This window comes from Salvelinus namaycush, chromosome 32 (assembly GCF_016432855.1).
Source record: "Salvelinus namaycush isolate Seneca chromosome 32, SaNama_1.0, whole genome shotgun sequence".
NCBI lineage: Eukaryota > Metazoa > Chordata > Actinopteri > Salmoniformes > Salmonidae > Salvelinus > Salvelinus namaycush.
The window spans coordinates 1,733,740-1,748,496 of NC_052338.1; positions in this window are offsets into that span (position 1 = coordinate 1,733,740).

Sequence of the window (14,757 nt, forward strand, 5' to 3'; positions counted from 1 at the left end):
ATGACGAGGCAAAAACAGTTTTGGGACATTTTTGCAAATGTATAAAAAATAAAACTGATCACATTTACATCAGTATTTACATCTTCTTGGATATGACACCACAAGCTTGGCACATCTGTATTTGGGGAGTTTCTCCCATTCTTCTCTGCAGATCCTATCAAGCTCTGTCAGGTTGGATGGGGAGTGTTGCTGCACAGCTATTTTTAGGTCTCTCCAGAGACGTTAGATTGGGTTTAAGTCTGGGCTCTGGCTGCGCCACTCAAGGATATTCAGAGACTTGTCCCAAAGGCACTCTTGCGTTGTCTTGGCTGTGTGCTTAGGGTCATTGTTCTGTTGGAAGGTGAACCTTCGCCCCAGTCTGAGGTCCTGTGTGTTCTGGAGCAGGTTTTCATCAAGGATCTCTACTTTGCGCCGTTCATCTTTCCCTCGATTCTGACTAGTCTCTCAGTCCCTGCCGCTGAAAAACATCCCCACAGCATGATGCTGCCACCACCATGCTTCACCGTAGGGATGGTGGCAGGTTTCCTCCAGACGTGACACTTGGCATTCAGGCCAAAGAGTTCAATCTTGGTTTCATCAGAGAATCTTGTTTCTCATGGTCAGAGTCTTTAGGTGCCTTTTGGCAAACTCCAAGCAGGCTATCATGTGCCTTTTACTGAGGAGTGGCTTCCGTCTTGCCACTACCATAAAGGCCTGATTAGTGGAGTTCTGCAGAGATGGTTGTCCTTCTGGAAGGTTCGCATATCCCCACAGAGGAACTCTAGAGCTCTGTCAGAGTGACAATCGGGTTCTTGGTCACCTCCCTGACCAAGGCCCTTCTCCCCCGATTGCTCAGTTTGGCTAGGTGGCCAGCTCTAGGTAGAGTCTTGGTGGTTCCAAACTTCTTCCATTCAATAATGGAGGCCACTGTGTTCTTGGGGACCTTCAATGCTGCAGAAATATTTTGGTACCCTTCCCCAGATGTGTGCCTTGTCTCTGAGCTCTACAGACAATTCCTCCGACCTCATGGCTTTGTTTTTGCTCTGACATGCACTGTCAACTGTGGGACCTTATATAGACGGGTGTGTGCCTTTCCAAATAATTTCCAATCATAACAGATGTTTCTACAACTTGGAGTCCATCTCAAGGATGATCCATGGAAAAAGGATGCACCTGAACTCAATTTCAAGTCTCAAAGCGAAGGGTCTGAATACTTAAGCAAATAAGCTGGTTTTCATTTGTAATAAATGTGCAAACATTTCTAAAAACCTGTTTTCGCTTTGTCATTATGTGATATTGTGTGTAGATTGCTGAGGATTTTTATTTATTTAATCAATTTTAGAATAAGGCTGAAAAGTAACTAAATTTGGATGAAGTCAAGGGATCTTAATACCTTCCGAAGGCACAGTACTGTATATCTCACAAGGTCAGAATATTTAAGCCTAGTTCCAACATTTCCATGATATTCTTGATGTACTTAAGTGCATGAGGGTGATAGTTTGTAATGTTATTTCCTTTACAAACCATTGAGGTATTTAAAACCATATTATAATCACCCTCCATAATAATAGTATTTTATTGCTTGTAGGTTTGAAAAATTATTCCTTTTTTTTCAACAAAGCATGGATCATCATTATTTGGACCATATAGATTAATGAGCCAAATCTGTTTCTGGTTCAATAACATATTTAAAAGAATCCATCTACCTTGCGGATCTGTTTGGACAATTTGCATAGTTAATATCATCACCCTTTTGAGTTTCTTTTCCCATGGGTGTAGTATATTTCGCCCAACCTGTCCTTTTTACACACAACTTCATCAAAAATTGTTCAATGAGTTGTTCAATATAAAAATTATATTATATTCCTTCTCTTTTAGCCAGGTAAATACTCTATTTACTATAATGAGATACAGTACAAGTTTAAATTCTATTTAACATATGTATGGTAGTGTAGAAAAACCCAGTTCTATCCCCGTATACGGGTAGTAGAACCTAACATAGGATGATATACCCAACCCAGTTCTATTTTCTATAACCCCTCTTCTTCTTTAGTTTCACTACATTTATTCACTAACCACACTACTGTAAATGGTTCCACATATGTGTGGTAAATAACCATAATTGGTTTCAATTGTATTTTAACTTCAGTACAGGGGTCTCCCTGTTTCCTCTCTTGTGGATATAATGGAAGAGTAAACTCACAACATGTCTTTCCCAACACGCAATTCACAAATGTATCCCTTCTTGTACTAGTCTTAAAGACTTGTCTATACCAGTCTAGATTTATTTCAGTACATAGAAATTATTGATATACACTCAACTCATACAACAATTGTCCCACACCAAATCTATAACCCCACCAATTATACATATATCAAAACAAAACCAGTGCCTCCCTCAGGTAAGAACATCATACATAAAATCAGTGTATTCCCTCAGGTAAGAACACCATACATAAATCCAGTGTCTTCCCTCAGGTAAGAACACCATACACAAAACCCGTGCCTTCCCTCAGGTAAGGTCACCATACATAAATCCAGTGTCTTCCCTCAGGTAAGAACACCATACACAAAACCCGTGCCTTCCCTCAGGTAAGGACACCATACACAACAATTCTTTAAAAACCCGTGCCTTCCCTCAGTTAAAAACACCAAACACAACAATTCTTTAAACAAATCAAAATATATTCTTCAAAGTAGCCACCCTTTGCCTTGATGACAGCTTTGCACACTCTTGGCATTCTCTCAACCAGCTTTACCTGGAATGCTTTTCCAACAGTCTTGAAAGTGTTCACACATATGCTGAGCACTTGACTGCTTTTCCTTCACTCTGCGCTTCAACTCATCCCAAACCATTTCAATTGGGTTGAGGTCAGGTGATTGTGGAGGCCAGGTAATCTGGTGCAGCACTTCATCACTCTCCTCAAATAGCCCTTACACAGCCTGGAGGTGTGTTGGGTCATTGTCCTGTTGAAAAACAAATGACAGTCCCACTAAGCACAAACCAGATGGGATGGCGTATCGCTGCAGAATGCTGTGGTAGCCATGCTGGTTAAGTGTGCCTTGAATTCTAAATAAATCACAGACAGTGTCACCAGCAAAGCACCCCCACAGCATCTCCATGCTTCACGGTGGGAACTACACATGCGGAGATCATCCGTTCACCTACTCTGCGTCTCACAAAGACACGGCGGTTGGAACAAAACATCTCAAATTTGGACTCATCTGACCAAAAGGACAGATTTCCACCGGTCTAATGTCCATTGCTCATGGTTCTTGGCCCAAGCAAGTCTATTCTTATTGGTGTCCTTCAGTAGTGGTTTCTTTGCAGAAATTCGACAATGAAGGCCTGATTCACGCAGTCTCCTCTGAACAGTTGAGGTGTGTTACTTGAACTCTGTGAAGCATTTATTTGGGCTGCAATTTCTGAGGCTGGTAACTCTGGGTATTCCTTTCCTATGGCGGTCCTCATGAGAGCCAGTTTTATCATAGTGTAACCGATGTGAAATGGCTAGCTAGTTAGCGGGGTGCGCGCTTATAGCGTTTCTATCGGGACGTCACTCGCTCTGAGACCTTGAATTAGTTGTTCCCCTTGCTCCGCAAGGGCCGCGGCTTTTGTGGAGCGATGGGTAACAATGCTTCGAGGCTGGCTGTTGTCTATGTGTGCAGAGGGTCCCTGGTTCAAGCCCAGGTAGGGGCGAGGAGCGGGACAGAAGCTATACAGTTACAATAGCGCTTTATGGTTTTTGCGATTGTGCTTGAAGAAACTTTCCGCATTGACTGACCTTCATGTCTTCAAGTAATGGACTGTCGTTTCTCTTTGCTTATTTGAGCTGTTCTTGCCATAATATGGACTTGGTATTTTAGCAAATAGGGCTATCTTCTGTATACCATCCCTACCTTGTCACAACACAACTGATTGGCTCAAACACATTAAGGAAAGAAATTCCACAAATTAAATTAACAAGGCAAACCTGATAATTGAACTGCATTTCAGGTGACTACCTCATGAAGCTGGTTGTGAGAATGCCAAGTGTGCAAAGCTGTCATCAAGGAAAAGGGTGGCTACTTTGAAGAATCTCAAATATGTTGATTTGTTTAACACTTTTTTGGTTACTACATGATTTCATATGTGTTATTTCATAGTTTTGATATCTTGCCTATTATTCTACATTGTAGAAAATAGTACAAATAAAGAAGAACCTTGAATTATTAGGTGTCCAAACCTTTGACTGGTACTGTATATAATTTTAAAATTGAATTCTACAATTAACTTATATGCGTAACAAAGTAGGCACTTCATACAAAGGATTGTTACCTTTAAACATTACAACAACAACAAATATTTTTGGGGAACAATTATTGTGATTTATCCTATACTGTCTCTAACACCATTACCCCTTAGCAACAGATGTGGGATACATACACACTCTCCCTACAAACAACCACAAGCTCAGGTGGTCAACAGTTGTTCTATCCCCGAGCCCAACTCAAGAGAATACTTGATGTGCTAATGCATATACAGTTGTAGCTGTATGAGAATGGCATGCAAAAGTGATGGACTTGCTTTGACAGTCATTTCTGAAGATGAATTATTTCATGTGACGTCATTTACGGCGGTCCCTCATTTTAAGGTCAATCGTGTTTCATGAAATTAACTCTCATTTTAATATGGTGAAACTATTCCTTTTTAAATTATTTTTATTTAAGAAACATTGAACATAGTCATATCTCTGGTAAAGCAGGTGTGCTGGTTCTACTCTTTTTAGCCATTTTCTGATGTTTTGTGATGGAAAACTGAGCATGTCGAGAATAACATGTTACCCATAGCTAGAAATGTTTAACAATTGTTAAGCTTGCATTCAACTGCCCCTCCCTGCTGCACACAACAAGCTTCCATTCCCTCTGTCACAAGGGGATTCATGGCTGATTAAAGATGAAAAACTCAACCCTGTTAATGTCACTTACTATACACATTTAATTTTTTACCCCTTGAGATGGTAAAATATATTTTTTATTAAGTTGAACATGTGCTCTTTATGACAATGTTAAAATTAGGTGAATTGTTTATACTACCCAAAATGGCCTCTATTTGTGAAACGACCCCTGTATGACATCTCATTAATGCCGGTTGCCAGCTCTATGGTTCATTAATGCAGAAAGTTTTTTTTTTGTGTAAACAACAGTATCTTGCCAGGCGGTATCACACAACAGTTTCATTAAATGGAGTGTAAATGGAACGATGTATAGATTGCTCAAAAGCTGTATATTTATGTAAATATATGGCTCTGTATTGTTGATGGAGCTCTCTGTTACAACACCATTGCAGCATAAATATGAGAAGTTTGATCGGGCTACTACAGTAGGATTCCATGAGAGTTACAAGGGGTTTTAAGCATAAATGAGGCTACCGGGTTTTGTCTTGAATTACCACTTACCAGAGGTACCTGACACCCACTGAAAAGGCAATATTGACCCCTGGTCCCCAGAGTCAACTTCACCTGGGCTATTACCGCACAGCCAAACATCTGAGGGAGAGAGAGAGGAACGGAATGGGGATAGAGGAGAAAGGGCTGGAGAGGTATGGGGGAGAGAAATGTTCCACGGTCAAGTTAGTACAGTCAACATGCATGCTAGACCAACGTCTTTCGATAGAAAGCACACTGATAAGGGAATAAAGATGGAAGAGAAAAAGACGGAGATTGCAACAAGGTTGGCGAGAACTAAAAGCAGCATGTAGAGACTTGCAATGGATGTGATGGAAAAGTAAAGTGCTTTCTAATCTAGAACATTCCATTTTAACCCAGGGTTGCTGTGTTTAGTTTAATGTTTCTGGATCTCACTCCAACTCTCAAGTCTTGACTACCATGTCAACACAAATCTTTCACTGACTTGCCTAGTTAAATAAAGGGCCAATGGATTCTTTAGGAACAGCTATTCTATAGAGCATTTCGATTATGCTCAACATTGTGGTGAGGTAGTTTTTGCTCCCAAGCACTTTCAAACACGGAATAAACAAATTCCTATGAGATGTAAGAATGCATAAAACAGTAAAAACCCTTGAGAAAGAAATACATTTTGGGATAAAGTACTCACCATAAGGACGAACGTAGCCAAGGTCTTAACAGCGTATTCCTCACCCTTCTCCTCAGTACCTCCATCCTTTCTACCCATCTGTTCCAACTAAATCAATTATTTCCATTTCTAAGTCTCTCAATTGTTCTCTATCAATATTACCCTCTTAAATATCCGATTGTCCCGTCCTGGTAGTCCTGTGTCAAACCCCAAATACTTACAACTAACTCTTAACTATCAGAGTATGCCTGTTGTCATCCCCATGCTTGAGCTCCGTCTGTCTACAGAGGCTCTGTCCAGGTACCTCAGCTTGTCCGTCCTATATGTCCCCTCTATTAACACAATAAGTATGTCACGGGGAGTCGGATAAACTAGCAACTACTGTATGTTTGGAACTAAAGTCTACAACCATGTTAGATACACTGCTTCCAGTAGGACAATTGACACTACTGTAGCCAAGCAAGTGAGAATGAAGTCAAAAACAAACTGCAGATACATTTAATTCATGTTTATTTCTTAAAACAGTTTAGTCTCTGACAATATATATAATGGAACAGATGAGGTCAGAGGTAAGCATTTAGCTCAATTATGATAAGATAACCATGCATCTCAAGAAATAAGTGTATGACATGAAGTACATTTTAAAATCAGAAGCCTTGGACTGTTGCTACACAGGCCATTAACACCACACCTATAGAAGTATCTGGCAATCATGACGATCACATGAAAGTTAACCCATATTTTAGTACATGCAGCAATGCTTTAGTTCAGGGCTGGTCAACAATCTTCAAAACGACTTCAGTTTGTCCTCGTGCAGCAGCAAAAAGGTACGCGTTCCACTTGTTTTCTGGACAGACCATTTAATTGTTGCGAGAAGTAGCCCACTTCTTTTGTACTTGATCTTAGTTCATAGAAATGGCATCACAAGCATACATTTTTTGGTGTGATCCACAAAAAATTCTAAAGCTTCTTCGTGTGATGCTTGAGGCAAAAGGGGTGCAGAGTTCCTCTTGTGAGTGTGACTTCGTCCCAAATGGGACCCTATTCCTTATATAGTGCACACATTTCGACCAGGGCCCTCGACAGGTTGTTTTTCAGATTCAAACAAGCATCACAATTTCATAAAACACGATCACGCCTCTATTGTTCAGTCATAAATTCACATTGCAGAATCTGAAAAGGACTTTACAAAAATAAAATACACATTGAGAAGTGAGAATTTTCTGGTGCCTGATTTAAGCTGAGCTCTTTCTGCAAACAAACTTACTATTCAGGAAAGGGTTATTTGACTTAAGTTTAGACCATACCGTTTCCTGCCTAGCTTATCAGTGGTCATTGGTCGATTAAGAATCACACTGCCATGCTATACGTTTTACAATACAGAAATACTCAGGTTTTTTGGTAATCAAAGTTGGTTCTAGCCTGGGTGCCAGTCTGTTGCGCCATCATGCCAACTCATTGTCACTCATTGTCATGCCAAGCCATGTTTGGCTTGACAATGAGCAATGGCAAGAGCACAAACAGATCTGGGACCAGGCTAAGTTGATTCAGCCTGCCCATAGTTAGAGCGAGGCAATATAAACAGGCTTCATTAAATCCTTACCGAATATACAACCAACACTAAACATTACTTTACTGCCATGTGCCACAACACAATACAGTGAAATAATGTCTAAAAATGATGACCTTCCGAGCTCCAAATCAATAAGTTTATCTCCTGCCTCCAAAGGTGTGTTGCCTCCTGGGAAAAACATTTGCGTAATATACTGGTAAGTCCTTTGCACGAGGTTCTGTTGGAGGTTGATAAGGTATTTTACGTATCATCATAATATACAGTTCTCCCCCATATTCAGTGATAAATACATGGCTGCCAACTTTGACCTAAACCATGACCATGTACGGTTCTCAGTGTCAGGTTATTTTCACATACAGACCTATGATTTGACACAATTGTATGCAAATTAATATGAATGCTGTCCTAAATATGATCTGCCATAATAAGGCACCTATTCCCTATGTAGTCAATGGCTCTGGTCAAATGTAGTGCACTATATAGGGAATTGGGTGTCATTTGGGACATATATTTGAGTTTCTCCATGTTGACCATCTTGGAAAAAACAGGGACCAAGATACAACTTTCAAAAATAAGTAGACAAACTTCTACTGTCTATCATCTTGAGGTGAACCGTGTCGCAGGCTTCACAACTTTGGGAAGAAAGAGCGTGTCTTATGGCTGAGTGGGAGACCGAGCAGGTGGAGCTAGAATCTGATCCAGCCCTCCAGCGGAGACTTGCGAGTCCAGATCTGAGGAGATGGTGTTTGGGAAATGGAAATTATTATGCAAATCCAACAAAGAACAAGACTATCTACCTTTGTTACAACATCTTTATCAAACTGGAGCATTGCAAAGTTCGCTATTTTCTAATATGATGAGTTACAGTGGGGAGAACAAGTATTTGATACACTGCCGATTTTGCAGGTTTTCCTACTTACAAAGCATGTAGAGGTCTGTAATTTTTATCATAGGTACACTTCAACTGTGAGAGACGGAATCTAAAACAAAAATCCAGAAAATCACATTGTATGATTTTTAAGTAATTAATTTGCATTTTATTGCATGACATAAGTATTTGATCACCTACCAACCAGTAAGAATTCCGGCTCTCACAGACCTGTTAGTTTTTCTTTAAGGAGCCCTCCTGTTCTCCACTCATTACCTGTATTAACTGCACCTGTTTGAACTCGTTACCTGTATAAAAGACACCTGTCCACACACTCAATCAAACAGACTCCAACCTCTCCACAATGGCCAAGACCAGAGAGCTGTGTAAGGACATCAGGGATAAAATTGTAGACCTGCACAAGGCTGGGATGGGCTACAGGACAATAGGCAAGCAGCTTGGTGAGAAGGCAACAACTGTTGGCGCAATTATTAGAAAATGGAAGAAGTTCAAGATGACGGTCAATCACCCTCGGTCTGGGGCTCCATGCAAGATCTCACCTCGTGGGGCATCAATGATCATGAGGAAGGTGAGGGATCAGCCCAGAACTACACGGCAGGACCTGGTCAATGACCTGAAGAGAGCTGGGACCACAGTCTCAAAGAAAACCATTAGTAACACACTACGCCGTCATGGATTAAAATCCTGCAGTGCACGCAAGGTCCCCCTGCTCAAGCCAGCGCATGTCCAGGCCCGTCTGAAGTTTGCCAATGACCATCTGTATGATCCAGAGGAGGAATGGGAGAAGGTCATGTGGTCTGATGAGACAAAAATATAGCTTTTTGGTCTAAACTCCACTCGCCGTGTTTTGAGGAAGAAGAAGGATGAGTACAACCCCAAGGACACCATCCCAACCGTGAAGCATGGAGGTGGAAACATCATTCTTTGGGGATGCTTTTCTGCAAAGGGGACAGGACGACTGCACCGTATTGAGGGGAGGATGGATGGGGCCATGTATCGTGAGATCTTGGCCAACAACCTCCTTCCCTCAGTAAGAGCATTGAAGATGGGTCGTGGCTGGGTCTTCCAGCATGACAACGACCCGAAACACACAGCCAGGGCAACTAAGGAGTGGCTCCGTAAGAAGCATCTCAAGGTCCTGGAGTGGCCTAGCCAGTCTCCAGACCTGAACCCAATAGAAAATCTTTGGAGGGAGCTGAAAGTCCGTATTGCCCAGCGACAGCCCCGAAACCTGAAGGATCTGGAGAAGGTCTGTATGGAGGAGTGGGCCAAAATCCCTGCTGCAGTGTGTGCAAACCTGGTCAAGAACTACAGGAAACGTATGATCTCTGTAATTGCAAACAAAGGTTTCTGTACCAAATATTAAGTTCTGCTTTTCTGATGTATCAAATACTTATGTCATGCAATAAAATGCAAATGAATTACTTAAAAATCATACAATGGGATTTTCTGGATTTTTGTTTTAGATTCCGTCTCTCACAGTTGAAGTGTACCTATGATAGAAAATTACAGACCTCTACATGCTTTGTAAGTAGGAAAACCTGCAAAATCTGCAGTGTATCAAATACTTGTTCTCCCCACTGTATATCTGAACCCAACCCTGAAGCACTTACAGGACCTTACGTCTAAATCTAAATAACTTGGCCATTTGACAATTACAAGAGATTAATACAGTGTTACAACATTAAACAGTAATTACCATAATTTTATTAGACCAGTCTATTACAGAGATGATGCTCAGTTGGTTATGGCAATTGGCAAGCATCAGTCAACAACTATGGAATCTGCCTCAGTTAAATACCTAAACCAGTAGTAATAGCATGGCTCATCTATAACCATATTTTTTTACCAGGGAATTTCATTCACAATACACATTACAATCAGCACTGCCCTGTCAATATCAACTTTGTATTGGTATGTCTGAGGGTTGTCTTGGGTTTTTGCCATCATACAAACTCGTCATGCAAAAAAAGAAAAAGGCCAGTGACCAGGCCAAGGATAGCTGAGTGCTCGTAACCAACTGTCCTGCTCAAAACTGGCCATCGAATCGGCCTAGCGGTGAGAAGAACTCTTACATCTCTTTGAAAACCTGGCCAAATAGCTCAGACTCCTGGATCATCACTCAGTTTGGGCCCAAGCTGAAACCAAACCCCCACTGATCATCAAACGGGTCCTGCTGGCCACCGCCACCATAAGAACCATCAAAGTACATTCCATCCTACTTTTCATCTTCATCATGGGTCATGCCATCAAAGAAGTGGTCTCTGAGCAAGATTAGGAGAAGTGAGCAAGGAGAAACTTTAAGGAGATGTCACTTTGCATCTAAGCAGTAGTGCTTGTACAAGGAAGTAATAGCATTTTGCTTGTTGTTTTGGGGAACACAGCTACATCACAACCTGCACTTTAGCCCCACCTTCTGGTCAAAATAATAGCCCCACCTTCAAACAAAATCTTCTAGCACAAATACTTATTTTGTGGTAGAAGACAAGCCAATAAAATACTTAACATTAAATAGCCAGCTAAACATATAGCTAGTCAGCTCAACTAGTTAGGGTGGTGGTTTAATTGGCTTCAAGACACATATTATGAACAGGGTTATGCAGTGCCATTTATGTTATTGGCAATCTACACTGAACAATAATAAAAAAATGCAACATGCAACAATTTCAAAGATTTTACTGAGTTATAGTTCATGTAAGGAAATCAGTCAATTGAAAAAAATCATTACATACTGATCAATGGATTTCACAACTGGAAATACAGATATGTATATGTTGATCAGATACCTTCAAAAAAGAAAATAAGGTAAGGGCGTGGATCAGAAAACCAGTCAGTATCTGGTGACCACCATTTGCCTCATTCAGCACAACATGTCTCCTTTGCATAGAGTTGATCAGGCTGTGGATTGTGGCCGGTGGAATGTTGTCTCACTCCTCTTCAATTGCTGTGCGAAATTGCTGAATATTGGCGGGAACTGCAACACGCTGTCGTGCATGTCGATCCAGAGCATCCCAAATATGCTCAATGGGTGACATGTCTGGTGAGTATGCAGGACATGGAAGAACTTGGATATTTTCAGCTTCCAGAAATTGTGTACAGATCCTTGCGACATTGGGCCGTGCATTATCATGCTGAAACGAGATGGCGGCGAATGAATGGCACGACAATGGGCCTCAGGATCTCATCACGGTATCTCTGCATTAAAATTGCCATAGGTAAAATGGAATTGTGTTAGTTGTCTGTAGCTTATGCCTGCCCATACCATAACGGCATCATGAGGAATTTGGTTAAGAAAGTTGACATCCGGAAACCGCTGGCCAATATGACGCCACACGATGCTGTCTGCCATCTGCCCGGTACAGTTGAAACCATGAAGAGCACACTTCTCCAGTGTGCCAGTGGCCATCGAAAGTGAGCATTTTCCCACTGAAGGCGGTTACGACGCCGAACTGCAGTCAGGTCAAGACCCTGGAGAGGACAACGAACTTCCTTGACGTACTGCCGAATTCTCTAAAATGACTTGAGGCGGCTTATGGTAGAGAAATGGACATTCATTAACAGCTCTGGTAGACATTCTTGCAGTTAGCATGTCAATAGCATTCTCCCTCAATAGTTTATACATCTGTGGCATGTGTTGTGACAAAACTGCACATTTTAGAGTGGCCTTTTATTGTCCCCAGCACAAGGTGCACCTGTGTAATGATCATGCTGTTTAATCACTTTATTGATATGCCACACCTTTCAGATGGATGGATTAGCTTGGCAAAGAAGAAATGCTCAACAGGGATGTAAACACATTTGTGGTCCAAATTTGAAATTTTGCATATGGAAAGTTTGTAGGATCTATTATTTCAGCTCATGAAACATTGGCCCAAGACTTTACATGTTGTTTAAATTTGTGTTCATTATAGTTAGCTAGCCAAGTGGCTAATTTAGCTAGCTAGCGACTGACCGCTGTTCTTGCAATCCACCCAGGTCTCTCACCTTCGGCCCTCCAGGTACCACCAAAAAATCCACGAAACATATCAAATACACTCATTTAAATCAAACGTTAGATGTAAAACTTGGCTACAACCACTAGCACCAAAAAAACATTTACGCAATGAGGCTGACAACAGATCAGAACGTTTAGCTTAGTGTTGGTAGTTTTAATAGTTTATTTCTTCACATTATAAGCGCTTCAATGCGCACATGGCAGTAGGCTATAAGCGCGAATGTTCCAAAACGCAACAATTAGCGGTAGAACGCATTGCTCAAGTGATCACAAATGCAATTACGCATGTAATTGTTTGATTATAATGGCGCATTTTTAATGGTGACAATTCTCTGCCCCAAACTTGAAACTCACGTGCTGCGTACGTATGCCAGTTAAGCTCTACACCCATTGTAAAGCGTATTAATGTGCCAAATTTTAAGCAGTTATTTGGCCACTTTAGTTGTGATTAACCTTATCAAAACATAGTCCTATTGGCTAGGCTACATGAGGTGTGCTACTATGATTTGCATAAGGTCGCAAAAAAATGTGCTGTTTGCCTTACTGCACAAAGCTTGGCATCATTCACAAGTGATAGGATAATATTGTCACCCATCAGACTTTGATTTAATCTAGTCTTTACATATACAAAATAATATGTGTTATGATTTAGAATGGACCATTTCCATACCCCGGTCTTGAAACAAACGTGAAAATGCTGCCCCCTATCCTAGAGAAGTTAAACAGCGAATGGAGGACGCTTTTCCCGTGCTTCATTTTCATGCCAGCCAAGTAGGCAGGCTATACTCCTGTTGCAAAGAGAAGCAATGTGCTTAATATTTGGAAAATTGAGAAATATAGTAAGCCTAGCCTAAAAGAGGCCATCACGGTTCTCTCACGCAATTGCATAGCCTATAAAAATGTTGCGCAACATGAGCTCTCATGAAGTGTTTGATTCGATTTTCGATTACATTTGCATTGCTGTCAGAGGGATTAGAGACAAAAGTGCTGAGTACCAGGCAGATAGCAAGTGTGCTAAGCTACTAATGACCATCAGCAGCAGAGCTTGGAGAAGCCTAATTATCGGGGCTAAAAGGTCACGTGGAATTTGACTACAGTCATGCCTCGTGACCGCCGGTGTGGTGGTATTAAGGTCACTGTAGCACCAAGTATGCACCATGCAGAGTTCTACAGAGTAATGTTTTATTTGATACTGCTGTAACAACCCAGCCCTGCACACCCCCTTGGATGACTACAGAGCAGAGACGTCCAATCCTGTTAACTTAAGGCTGTCCTTGAGGGTTCCCTTCAATTCATGTCTTTTGAACTGTATTCAACCAAATTATACTAATAAATAAATAAATATGAGATAAAGGGAAACTTGCAGAATGACAGCCCCAAGACCAAGGCTGGGCACCACTGTGTTCAGCTGACTAAATTGAAGAAGACACTGCTGTATTTACAAGCCACATAATACAAGCCAAAATGATGAAAATGTATTTTTCCTGTTTATTTAATTAATATTTATATATTTTTTACAAAATAAAAAACATGAAACAAAAAAGCTAACAAGTCTGATTTGAGAAGGGGGAAAGCCATTGAACAAACAAGGACTACAGTACTTGTGTGTGTGTGTGTGATAACCCTACATGCCAAAAGTATGTGTGGACACCTGCTCGAACATCTCCTTCCAAAATCACGGGCATTCATATGGAGTTGGTCGCACATTTGCTGCTACAACAGCCTTCACTCCTCTGGGAAGGCTTTCCACTACATTCTAGAACATTGCTGAGGAGACTTACTTCTATTCAGCCACAAGAGCATTAGTGAGGTCGGGCATTGATGTTGGGCAATTAGGCCTGGCTCGCAGTTGGTATTCCAATTCACCCTAAAGGTGTTTTGATGGGGTTGAGGTCAGGGCTCTGCGCAGGCCAGTCAAGTTCTTCCACACCGATCTCAACAAACCATTCATTTCTGTATGGACCTCGCTTTGTGTACAGGGGCATTGTCATGCTGAAACAGGAAAGGGCCTTTCCCAAACTGTTGCCACAAAGTTGGAAGCGCAGGAACGTCTAGAATGTCATTGTATTTGTAAGTCGCTCTGGATAAGAGCATCTGCTAAATGACTTAAATGTAAATTGTATGCTGTAGCGTTAAGCATTTCCCTTCACTGGAACTAAGGGGCCCGAACCATGAAAAACACCCCTGGACCATTATTCCCCCGCCAAACTTTACAAAATGGCACTACGCATTTCGGCAGGTAGCATT